The 13,171-nt window shown below is 44.8% G+C and overlaps 1 long non-coding RNA gene across 1 annotated transcript; it reads right to left on the reverse strand.

Moving 5' to 3' along the window:
• Positions 1-696: 696 nt before the first annotated feature.
• LOC132002568 (uncharacterized) lies at positions 697-12,029 on the reverse strand. Its single transcript, XR_009399949.1, has 4 exons — positions 11,843-12,029; positions 7,566-7,784; positions 7,295-7,426; positions 697-1,292 (listed from the first exon to the last, which is right to left on the reverse strand). It is a non-coding gene; the product is annotated as an uncharacterized LOC132002568 (long non-coding RNA).
• Positions 12,030-13,171: the final 1,142 nt, after the last annotated feature.

A 13,171-nucleotide genomic window follows, 5' to 3' on the forward strand; every position in this document is an offset into this window, starting at 1 on the left:
GCCTGCCACACGCATGTCTCCACATATGGGGAGCTCTGAACACACGCTACTCTCTCCTGTACTCCAACAGCCAAGGGATACCGTCTATTCCAACTGGCTCTCTGAGAATAAGGAAAACTAAGACCATCCAGGACTGGGAAGGATTTATGGAAACAAGCAGCTATGTCCCAAGGACAAGCAGCTATGTCCCAAGCACTCTGGACAGCAATTCAGCCATGCTGAGGAGGGGACACGTGTGTGTTCCGTCAACCAGCACAGTTCTGCCTCCAGGGAAAGACTCCCCCGTGCACGGGAGACACACCCCAGGATGTTTGCTGCGGCAGGGCTGGAACAAGGGAGGGATCGCCCAGACCGGGACTGAACATCCGGAGGCGGCTGTCTGGGGGAAAGGCGGTGTGTGCACACAGTGTGTAGCAGACGTGACCTTACACTTAACTGCAGTGACTGTATGTGTGTCTCCTCTTGGCATTCGATGGTGATGAAGAAAGCTGGTGTCCAGAGGACCCCTAAAATACCCCATGGAAACATGGGTAAAGCAACCGATAGACGGGGAAGATGCCGGAAGGAACCTCGCCCAGGACACACCATCTTCCGTTTTTCTGCCTTTTTCTTAAGAGAATTCATTCAACTGCCCTTTTTATTTTATTTTATTTTATTTTTCCCATCTTCCCTCCCCCTCCTCCGCCAACATGAGCATTAACACATACATTCCCTGTGTGACTTTTAAAGACTACAGAAAGAAAAAAGACATAGGCAGCAAATAACACGAAATGTTAGCTGTTTTAAATGTGGGTCCTTTCCTATATGTCAGAATTTTCTTCAAATAATTTAAAAAAAAAAAAAAAAACAATAGTCAATTCTGGAAGGAGGCTCCCCATGTTCTAGTTCACACACATGCGCACACACAGGGCCCTCCTCCAGGTCAGCTGTGAGATCCCGAGCACCTCACTTAACCTCTCAAGACCTCAGCAGTCTCCTGGGGGTCAGGAGAGCTTAACCTCTGAAAGCCCAGGGCAGCACCAGATGGTCTCCTGAGATGCTTTCATTCTCAACACTGGCATATCAGCTTTGCCAGCATCTCCAGGGACCAAAGGTGCAGATCTCACTGAGCCTCCCCCCCTTCAGCGGCGGGACTCTGCAACCCGCCCGCCGCATCAGAGCGCCTAGAAGTGCGCTCCTGGTCCAAGCTGACTCCGTGGCTCCTGCGAGACCCCCCAAAGGAAGATTTCCACGAGGAGGATGAGGAGGAAAGCCTTCTCGCCAGGCGGGTGCCACAATGAGCTGGAGGAGCCCTGGAAGGGGTCAGAGACAGAGGGGAGGGAGGTCAGCGCGGGGGATGGGAGTGGGCAGGAGAGGGAAAGGGAGAGAAAGGAACAGCCTGGGACACGCAGCAACGCGGACATCAGGAAATGTCAGGGACAAGCCACGGAAAACACGGCTTTTTCGGCTGACATTCCAGCAAGCACGTCCCCTGGGTATGAACAGGACGGCTGTCACAGAGAGAAGCACGACTTCTCGTGTCAAAGCAAAAGAGATAAGGACAGTCCAAAGCGCCTGGGTCTCTGCTCACAGGCAGGGATGCTCACACACTGGGCGCGTGTCCGGGAATGATGCGCCCGCGGACCGGGTACACACAAACGCGGCACCCATCCACTCTGCTGCCTTCTTTTCCTCCCCGGTCGCCCCACGTCCTTCACTTCCCTCCGGCAGCCGCCTTCGGCCTGGTGCGGGAGGACCTGAACCGCCTCCCCGGGTGCCCGAGCCACGACTCTGCGATTTTTTTTTTTCCCCTGGGGGAAAACAGAATAATCCCTTTCCATTGCAAGTTATTGAAATCAATGCTTTGGATGAAAATGAAAAACTATGCTTTCTTTTTTTTTTTTTTTTTTTTTTAAGCTACAGCCTCAGCCTGTCCCCACCCCACCCAAGCAAGCGTGTGGATTACAATGGCAGTTGGGTCCGTGGTAATTTCGGATCATCTAGAAGGAACCATTAGACTAAAGGGACATTCAGAGAACTGTTTCTCACCCAGTTACACCAATCTCTCTTTAGCAGCCGGCAATATGTATACAATACGGAACAGTGAGAACTAGACAGGAGTTATCCCGGCAAACCCCAGGGGATTGGTCTGGAGTTAGTTTTAAGTGGGATTTCACAACATGGGAGCTTAGCTCTGTGAACTGCCTTGTCTACACTGATATAAAAAGACTTTCACCAGATGTAGGTTTCAACTACACTTAGATATACCATTTTCATGTATATAATTTTCCCTTAGTTCTCAAATTCCATCATAAAATGGGCAGACTGATACAGACACTGTTTCTCTATTTGGAATTTAATATGTAAGATAGAGGGTTTTTTTTTTTTTTTTCCCCTTCTGGAAAAATGGGAATCCACATTGTTCCAACATTTGGAAAATTATTCCTCTCGTGCCAAACCTATAATAGAGCAATAAAATGTGTAGCAGTTGGGTGCGGCTCCCCAGATTCCAGAAGTCTGTGAAAGGCAGAGGCCCCCAAGTTTAAAAAATAAAATGTCTGTTTATTTTGTCCTTAACACATTTCTAATTTGTTTTTGCAGATTGTTCTTTATTAACAAGGGAAAGCTATTTTTGTATTGTTGCCAAGAGACTTCAGAAACCAACAGCCTGATCAAAATAATAACTTCCTGTAATGAACAGTCTTGCTGGTTCAAAGATATTTAATTCTATATTTTTTTTTTCTGAAAATGTAAATTAAGGGCTTTTAAGCGTTAGTGACATGACAGTGCAGCTTTGGAATCTCATACTAAACCAGCCTGCCCTACTTTCATTGCTATATTGAGCAAGGTAAGGAACAATGCTTTTCTTCTCTTTGAAACACTATAGCACTTTGAAAATACTGACAGAGTTATGTATTAGTTCTAAATGCTATTTGCTTAAGGTTTCTTTAAAACTGAGAGGCTAACAAAACACATAGCACAAAAAGGCCTGTGACACACTGACAGCCTAACATAATTTAAATAAATCCTAAAATAAAGTTTGAAACTTAAATTTTGCTCTTTTTCCCCCTAAAACTTCACATACACAAAATAGGAAATAAGTTGCTAATGACACAAGCTATAATATCACAAATTCTTCTCCAACAAAAGAAATTATAAAAGGCATTTCTTTTTTTATTGAAATGCAGTTGATATATTAGTTGCAATATAAAATGCATTTCTTGCAAGGTTTCTGTACTCAGAATGCTTAATCTTCGAATAATATGCACCAATTACCTTGTAAGACATAATCTTATAGTATCAAACTATTGTAATAATAAACTGTATTATGATACAATTCGGATGTTTCTTATACATCTTCTCTGTAGTATTCACAGGCTTTAAATTTGCCTGTTCTTTTACTCAATATCCCTCTAAGTTTCTGTGAAATTGGCTTCTCCACTTGGTCTTCCTGAAGAGCCAGTGCTACCAGACAGAGGAAGGGCCAATTACAGTGGAGACTTTTCAATGTCAAATATGTTAAGAGGTCAGTAATTGAAAATACATCGTTTGAGCTTGGTACAATGGCAACATGCTAGGATGCCAATGAAGAAATTTTATAACCTTAGGTATGTTTAACTGGAATTACCGAGGGGTCGAAAGAGAAACAAAGCGATGCTTGTTTCTCGACTGGACTTTGCCTGCTCCCCGCCTCCCATCGGTAGTGAAGCAAAAAGGAAAGTTCACCCAAATTATTTTTTAAATTACGGAAAAGTACCGTCATTAGAGCTTGAAGAAGCAATTAAATTTCTTTTTTGATCCAAGAATCCCTTTCACTCAGAGGGTCTTTATTCTATGAATTCAGTGAAAATGAATCCTTGAAAATTCATACTCTTTTTAAAATCTTTTCTTTTGTAAACTGATTTTATGAAAGCACAACTTTATAGTCCAGATCAGACTACGTCCTCTCCAAATGTCTGTGGAGTCAGACCTGATGAGTAAATTTCAATTCGTTTTCACCAAAAAGCATTCTGGTCCCAATTCAAAGGCCATCGCACAAAGTCTTGGCAAATCACTGTGATTTCAGAGGGTAATGAACATCAGTGCCCTGGCCCAGCCGGGGAGGACCAGCGCTTGCTGCACTCACCACGTGGTCCCAGCCCCTGAGCCAGCAAATCTGCACCAAGAAGCTAAAGGTATACTATTTGCTCAGTTACTGAAGCCAGTAAATAACATTTAAAAGACAAACATTAACACAGGATGACTTTGTTTAAAAAAAAAAAGTCAAGTTACCTGGGTGGCTCAGTCAGTTAAGCAACTGCCTTCAGCTCGGGTCATGATCTTAGAGTCCCAGGATTGAGTCCTGCATCAGGCTCCCTGCTCAGTGGGGAGTCTGCTTCTCCCTCTGACCTTCTCACTCATACTTTCTCTTTCTCTCATTTTCTCTCTCAAATAAATAAATAAAAATCTTAAAAAAAAAAACCAAAAAGGTATTAAGAGAGGCATATAAGCCTAGAGTCACATAAAAGAAAGGAAGCATCAAAGTCACAGAATTGGGGAGACAAGCTGAGAACCAAGTTCAGTGAGCTCCTTTGTCCTCATCATGCACAAAGATTAATTACAGGTGGATTGGAGAGTTTAATATGTATAACATATAAACAAAAACATAAAAAACTTAGAAGACATAATTTAATATTTTTTTTTCTGACTGCTAATAGAGAGGAAGGAAACTTTCTAAGAGCCAAGCAATGGTAAAAATTAAAAATTGATATTTTAAGGTAAATTCCAGGGGGGGGAAAGAGATCACTCACTACAGTAAAAGACAAGCAAACAAGAAACTACATTCACAACAGACATACATTAAATGGGTTAATGTCTTGAATTTTTAAAGAATGCCTATCAATCATAAAGACAGCACTAAGACCCCCTGTGGGAAAAAACAAGCAAAATCACAAGCATGAAAGTTACAAGGGAGAAAATGCACATAGAGGATAAATATATGTAATCAAGTGTTCAATTCACTAATAATCAAATAAATAGGAATTAAATTGCAATGTATTTTTTACAACTAGTCAATAAGCAGATTTTGGATAATAAAACTAAGTAACACTGGTGAGTATTTGCTAAAAATATATTGTTCAGAATACATATTAGTAGATTCCAAATCAATAACAGTTTGGGGTGGACCCACCAAATCAGTAAAGATGGCGGCCATAAGTGTGGAGGGAGGTCCTCGAGTGTATCCTGTGCTTTGTTTGGGCTCTGTCAAGGCTCCCGGGAAGGGACAGGATGGCCACAGAGGAGGACTCATCCAGCAGCCAGTTACTAACCTGCACACCAGTATCTTGCTGTTTTAACAATTAATATGGCTGTACCCATGTGTCGTGAAACAATCAAGTATTGTTTTATTTAGAGGAATGGATTGCAAAAACTAGAAAAAACAAAATGATGAGTTTGCCCTTTGACCTAGTAATGCCAATGTTATCTATTCGAGAAAATTTGAGAACACTCCATGAAAAGATTCTGATCAGAGAATTAATATCAGCATAACAACAGTAGCTCAACGTATAACATTTACTATATGGCAGGTATTCTTGGTGACAGATAGAGATTATCTCACTCAATAGAATTATGAAATCCAGCTTTTCTTATCACTCTCATTGTGCAGAAGAACAAACCCAGGGATGAGAAGTGGGAGTAGTATGCATAAGATCACAGAGTTAATAAGTGAGAGAACCAGAATTTGAAATTTGCCCCTAGAACTGCATTTATCCATTAGCTATGTGGTTAATAACCCAACGTTGTGTGAATTAGTAGGCTTTATAGCTTCTTAAATAAAATATAATGATTAGCCTACCTAAATTATACTTAGGCCCCTTAAATTTTCATTACCTGGTCACATTTGCCAATTTTTTTTCCTTAGTAAAGTATTTTTTTAATTAATTCATTTATTTTTTTGAGAGAGAGAACACAAGTTGGGGGAGGAGCAGAGAAAGAGGGACAAGCAGGCTCCAGGCTGAGCCCGGAACCAGACATGGGGCTCGATCCCAGGACCCTGAGATGAGGACCTTAGTAGGAACCAAAAGTCGGACGCCCAACCAGCTGAGCCACCCAGGTGTCCCTCCATTTACCACTGTTATCTCCTCACTGTTTTTATGCCCTTCTCACACACTGTCAGTCTCACCAGCTACACTTTAGCTATATATGGTGATATGGTTATGACTCAAACTATCAGCCTGAAATGACGCATTTCTCCTTGTTCCCCCCAAAATAGTAAACACGTTCCTGTTGGATTCATCATTAAATCTGTTACAAACAACACTTCATTCCCGGCAAAAGCATAGGCATGGCTTGCTCTGCCTCCTGCTGCTGGCTACAGTCTAGCTTTGGAGCCAGAACTGAACCAAAAAAATGCTATCTCTGTGGCTCGATGATGTCATACAGCAGAGTTCGTGGTTTGATGAGACAGTGAGGTGTGTCTTCATGAGGATGTCTTAGCAGTGGGCCATCTCCTTTAAAATCTCTAAAAAAATAATCTCCAGAACATGATTTTATTGGAATTAATTTTTTTTTAACCTGAATCTTATACCAGAGGTGCCTTTCACAATTGAAATCTTAATACCAGTTTTTCTAAACTTTTGCTATTACGGAAATTTGTGACAAACAAGCCTCTTCAAGAAAATCCTATTTTATTCTTTGCCTCCTGGATGGCTGTAGCCGCTGACCATCTACAATACAGAGAGGTCCCCCGTGGGGCGTGCACTCCTCGGTTTGCTTTCCCTGTAAAAAAGTGCAGTTCATCCAGAGGGCCTCATCTAAAATCCCTCGTGGGAATTTCCCTCCAGAGAACTACCTAGTCCCATTAATACATCCTTGAGAAAGTGCCACAAGAAACTCAAGTCGATCTTGTTCTGCAGATCTTAGGAGAAGTCCTGCTGGCTGGTTATGTGTTTGTGGATAAAAAAAACTCCATGACACAAACCTGGCTTTTTTTCATGCTCTGAGCCCACGAGCTCTTTCTTTGCTCCGGAGCAGAGCGGAACTGTGCTTGAATATGAAGCCGGAGAGCGACACCTCACCTTACCTCATCGTATCCTCTTCCCATCATCTGCTTTTGCTCAGCACCCCCAGAAAGTTTCCATGCCCCAAATCCCTCTGGAAAGTGGCACCGAGCTGAGCGCTGAGAGGCAGGTGGACAGAGTGGGGCAGGCCCTTCCGGGGTGTGGGCTGGCCCAGGGAGAAGACGGGAACCACTGGGTCCCCTCCCTTAGAGGTCTCTTCCCTCTAAGGCCAGGCCTGTGTGAAAGGGGATAAACTTAGTAACTTAGTGACTTACGATTTGGAAAAGGGAGCATGGTAGCAATCACTGCAGCTGACTTTTGCTGACTGTCCCCTGGCTACCAGGCGCCAGTGCTCCGTGTGGACAGGTGTCCTGCCAGCCCTGTGAGGTGGCTGCCATCGTTGGGCCCTTGGACAAATGAAGAGACATAAGGACACGTCGCAGGGAAACCTCCCCAGAGCAGAAGAGGGCAGAAGCTGGGTGTAGACCCAAACATCCAGGGTCCGGAGCATAGGTTCCCAACTGGCCATAAAGTGTGGGATCTTACCTTCTGCGGGGATGTCACCTGAGGAGCGTCCGCTCAGCTCCATTCACTTCTGCGATTCTTCAGGGCCATTGTGTTCCCTCCCAGAGAGGCTAATCAAGCCAAAAGTGCCCCCGGCGTTCTCTCCACAGCAGCCAGCGACAGGTCATAGCTACATCCCTAGGAGCCTCTCAAGCAGGTTCAAAATTGGCTTGGCTTTCCCGAAACACCCCTGTTTCTTGCCTTAAAAGAGAAAATGAAGGTCAATATATGAAAAAAAAATGTGTATGTACAACTGTCAATATCTCTAACTATGAAAAAGATGAAATGCACGTCTGTACAAATATCTCTATGCAGAGGAAATTCCCCACGACCTGCTCCCCAGGTTGGGCTTCGCTCACCGAACCCAGACTGGGAGGATGGCAGTGACAGCACTCTGTGCTGGTTCGGCAGGCCCGGCACACCGGGCAAACACAGAGGGGACCTCATCCCGGCAGGAGAATCAGAGGAGGCTCTGGGGTGGGGGAGGGTGACGGGGACACGTGCGCAGAGTCCTGAGGCAGTTAGGGGTTAACAAAGGTCTGGAGAGGGTCCTTCCAGAAAGAGAGAGCAGTCACAGAGACAAGAGAGAGCATAGGTTTCGCTGGGTGGGTCCGTACAACAGAGGAACAGGTCAGGAATCACGGAGCCCTCGGGAGGGTGCGGCGAGAGGCTGCCCTGCGGGGTCTGCAGAGCCGAGCATCTCGACCTTCCTGAAGGCTCTAGGGGAGTCGCTGAAGATTTTCTCCTTCGAAAAGCCTAACGCAATCAGATTTGGTTTGTCACAAAAGCGCACTGACGGTGATCGGAAAAAAATATTGCGGCCGTGAGATTGAAGAGTGGACACTGTCAGGAAATGAGCAAAGTAGAGGCTGTTTTTTGATAAATGTGGGCATAACAGAGCGCAGAATAACAAATATTTCTCTTATCGCTGCATTAAGTGTGAACCCCTGCTTTGATTTGAAGCGTTGGTAGACTGAAGTGTTTGAATTCCACAAGTGTTTTATGTTGTTCCCCCCCGCAACACACTCCTGCCTCCCCAAGTAAGGCTCTGACCTGTACAATGTTTAAGTGGTAGGAAAGAAGTTGGATGGGCTTCCTTTGGGTCTTCCGCACCCCAGATTTGTGTCATCTCCCTTTTTATTCTTTGCTGTTACCACATCTTAATGTGGATGGGAACACATGCCGGGCAGATGTGACGTGGAGACGAGGAGAAACCCAACCACCAGCTTTTTGAGCTAAGGCACTGGGATATTATAACCTGTAAATCCTGCCAGAAGTTAAATATACACTCTAATAAATGGTTCTTTAAAAAAAAAAAAAAAAAAAAAAAACGTTTCAAGGTAGCTTCTGGACATGCAAAGGGTAGCTTCTATGTATGTCCTAACACTCAGTACTCCAAGTCCACATGGAGTTCTCCAGAGCACGGGCGTGTCTGGGCTTCTCAGATACCCCCGACATCCACCGCAGTCCAGACTTTCCCGACCCTGGAGGAGAGCAAACTGGGCCAACTGCGCATTGATGACAAGCATCAGGAATTAAGGTTGTTGGCCAGAAATCTGTACTAGTTGCAATTTCAGAGGCTCTGTGTTTTTCTGTACTTTCTGCCAGAGACTTATTTTTAATATCTTCCTACCAAAGAGGAAAAGATAGGAACCTGAAATAATAGTTAAATTCACGGGGAACTGCTCTGTCAGCAACCACAGCCCTTCCTACAATTCCGATCAGCAGATGGACAGTAAACGAGTGTGTCCCCCGCCGCCTCCCCCTCCCTGCAAAGTTCCCCCCACCGCAGCTACCCGCAACCCCACCCTCAAGTACAGGGTCCTGTCTGCCCCGGTGGGCATTTTGGGTTAGGGGCAGATTTAGTCCCCGTGCCTCCAGCAACTGGCCCTGGAGATTCTCCCCTCCTGCCGGCTCCGGAACATTCCGGTGGTCCCCAGCAGCGAGAGTCTCCATGCCTGGTTTACCCACGAGTAGCAGGAGCACTTGTCTAATGTTGCTTTCAAGATTTGCATCTTTCTCCCACTTGATCTTAATCCGGGAAACTGTAGATGGTTTAGACTCAGAACTTCAACCTAAGCTGCTTCCAACATAAAAGCTGAGATGGAGAAAATAAGAAATCGGCATTTTTTTTTAATCTTTCCATTCAGAGACTTAAAACAACTTTAAAATCTTTATTAAATAAAAGCAATGTAAATCACTTCAGACGACATAACATAACCGACATCAAAGATACACATAAATAAGATACGGATTGCTGTAGCTGACTTCCACGAAAGTATGCGTCCTCCATTTGGATTCTGTTTGACGCGCACGGGCTCTATACGCCAGATTTGCTTATTCGAGTCAGATGTAGCTTCTGGCAAACAACTCTTACATTTTAGGTGGCCCATTTAAAGCATTTTTTAAGAAGCTTTCGCCTTATCTGCCGATTCAGTTTAAAGAAGGGTCAACTGTGTTGTTTTTCTTCTTGTAAAAATATTCCTAGTCCCCTCCAATGCCTGAAGCCCCCGTAGATTTCCCACCTGTTTGCAAGGAGGGAGGGAGGTCTACTGACTCGGAACCGTAGCGGGGTCAGCCTGTCTTTGCAGAGTGTGCAGTGGTAGCCAGACCGTGATGAATCTGGGGGTGGGAATGAGTTTCACACTATCCTCTGGCAGATTCTTCAACTTCTAGAGTTAGGCCTATCCTCACCTCTAGTCCCCCAGAAGAACGGAGTTTTGGAACGGCATCTTGGAAACTGCCCGACATGCTAGCCTACCCTCCTGGAACGTGTACCAAGTCATTATCAAATTTTCAGAACCCTTGAAGCTTGCATTCCGATGCAATGAGGCCTAACCAAAATTCTGTCACAGGCGACAGTTTGCACAGGGCCTAAAGATCAAAGGCAGGGGACAGCGGCTAGAGCAACAGGTGAGTGTGTTTCCCGGGGAACAAGGTGGCGGTGGCGCAGGAGAAAGGGCTCCTCACCATCCTGTAGGCTGCCTGGCCAGAAGGACAGCATAGCAGGTGTGGGCTGCAGGTGGGATCAAAGAAACTTTGGGATGTGAATGGGATGGAGCGAGTTGGCCCATCTGTGAGAGTCACACCGGAGTGCCTCAGAGCCATGACTTAATTATCATTTAGCAGGAATACCTTATTAGGGACGTAGGAGGCAAATGGGTTAAGCTTCTAATTGCACCTTGTCTAACTTGAACGTGAAGCCAGCACCTTTTCTCACCTGCGACGTCTTTGAGATAACCCATCTGGATTGGCTCCATTTTCCAAACAAATGTTTCTTATGACCAAGCTAAACCTTTCGCAGCAGAAAGAATGTGACAGAAGCCGGGAGAAGACCGATTTGTTGAATTATGCCCCATCCTACTGCATGTATATGAAAGAGAAAGGGTTATACAAGCAAACAGTTGTGGGTTGTTTCATGTTTCAGTGAAAGGAGAGAAGACCCAAGAATGCCACAAAGGACCCTGGGGTTCAAAATATTTAGAAACTTCTTTTACTCTCCAAACAAAACCAGAATGGGAAAGGGACATGCAGAAATTAGGAACAGGCTCACACGAGAATTGGCTGACTCTGCGGTTCAACAAACTGGTGTTTTTGACGCAAAAAGTGACAATTGGTTTCGTCCCCCTCTTCTCTGTGGCGTCTGAGACTCAGAGAGGGAGCGATGTGTCCTGAGAACATAAAACACGATTTATTGCCTCCCAGGGTTGAAATGTCCCCACACGGTGCCAAGAGCGTGTTCCAGAAACCAGTGACGTTTCAGGAAGAAATCATTGTTTTCGTAAGGTGTTGCCTGTGTCCCGTCCTCAATTTGGTGCCAAACAGAAACTGGGCAAATAAAACAAGATAAGAGCTACCACTGGAGCGTCCGAAGGCTTGACTCGGACAGTCGGACGGCCCAGCTCTTACCGCATTTTCCGTGCGGCCCATGAATGGTTTCAGAACCAGCAGCGTTGTACGAGGCTTGGGCCACAACGTGAGGCTGTGTACTGAGGGTTTTACAGAAGGTTTACGGAGCAGCTTCTATGTCAGGCTCTGTCCTCCGTGCCATGGACCTCAGGAGCATGCCCCAAACCGCTATGTCAGGGTATCCACAGCACAAAGCGCCCCAGACCCTTTTCCCCACTAAGTAACCATAAAGGAGAACAGCACCAAGAAGGAGCAAAGGTTAACTGTTCACTGGGGGCTGACCTTCCAGGATGCATAAGAAAAAGAAAAGTCCTGTAGGCAGAGGAAATGGGAACCTTACCTCTCCTTACCTCTTTTTTTTTTTTTTTCCCCCTGTCTCTGCCTGGAATATATTCTTCTGGGAGTTTCCAGCACTCCTGTCTTTACGATGCAGATTTCTGCTCTTCACAGGGCCCTCTCCCTCCGCTCCTCCATCCCTCCCCAAATGTCACTCAGCTTTGTTTTCTTCATGGTACTTAAACTACAGGACTTTCCGAGGACTTTCGATTATTCTGTTTGCTCTTGGTCATTCTACTTCCTGTTGCGACGTAGGCTCCAGAGGGAGGGGACTTTGCTTTCTTGTTCGTCCGAGTATCTCCAACACCCAGGGTGTCTGGCACAGTGTCAGTAATCAATAAATTTTCTGTAACTAACAGAGAAATCAGTGGTACTATATTAGTTTGTTTTAAACAGGAAATTCCTTTTAATCATGGAGAAAAAGAAGAAAAAATTATTTGCCAGTGTAATAAAAAACTTTGATTTTAGCATTTCAAACAAGTACGAGCTCAGCCTCACGCATCACCGCGCATGTTTTAAAATTTCACACCAACCTGAAAACCCACATGTAAGGGGCTCTCTAGCTCGCTTCACACTCCTCCACATGCTTTTGATTAAAAAAAAAAAAGAAGAAAAAAAAAGAAGGCAGTCTAATCGGGCAATTTCATTGATGTAAATTACTGTCTGAATAGTTTCATAGTAAATATTGTATTTCTATGTCTTCATACTGTTTTGGGGGAAAAAGGGTTTTGTATTTTGTTTTGTTTTGCTTTGTTTTCTCACAGACTCAAGAAATCTTATTGCATTCTAAGGCTTGATTTCATTTTGAGCTCATCACGCTGAAGGATAAAAACCAATAGATTCAGATTCAAGTTCTGCCTTTATTTATCAACTCCCATCTACCGCCGAAGGAGAGCGACTCTCATGTCGGCTTCCCGAGCTGCAAAATTAGGGTAATAATAGCTTCGCTCCCCTATCTCAGCGAGATGCTGGGAGGATTAAAAAACAGCACCTTTTTAATTAGTGTGGAAACTCTGCGATTTTACGGAAGGTACGACGTTCGCACAGAGTGGTCGTGGTCTTCACGTCCTGCAGTCCGTCCGTGGAACGATCTGCTGGAGATCCAGCTGCCCAGAGAAAACACGAGCCAGAGGATCCTCTGTGTGATGGATAGGGCTGTGAAGAGTCGGTGATAATAGTACACACATTGGGCTTGGTGGGGATTTTCTCTCTAAAGAAGTTAAGTATTTTATAAATATTATCTCTTTCATCCTTTTAAACTTCCTGTGATGTGGCATTTATTACTCGCAGCTTCCAGATGGACAACTAACCGCAGAGAAATGTATGATCTTCCCAAAGGCACG

This window comes from Mustela nigripes, chromosome 15 (assembly GCF_022355385.1).
Source record: "Mustela nigripes isolate SB6536 chromosome 15, MUSNIG.SB6536, whole genome shotgun sequence".
NCBI classification, from domain to species: domain Eukaryota; kingdom Metazoa; phylum Chordata; class Mammalia; order Carnivora; family Mustelidae; genus Mustela; species Mustela nigripes.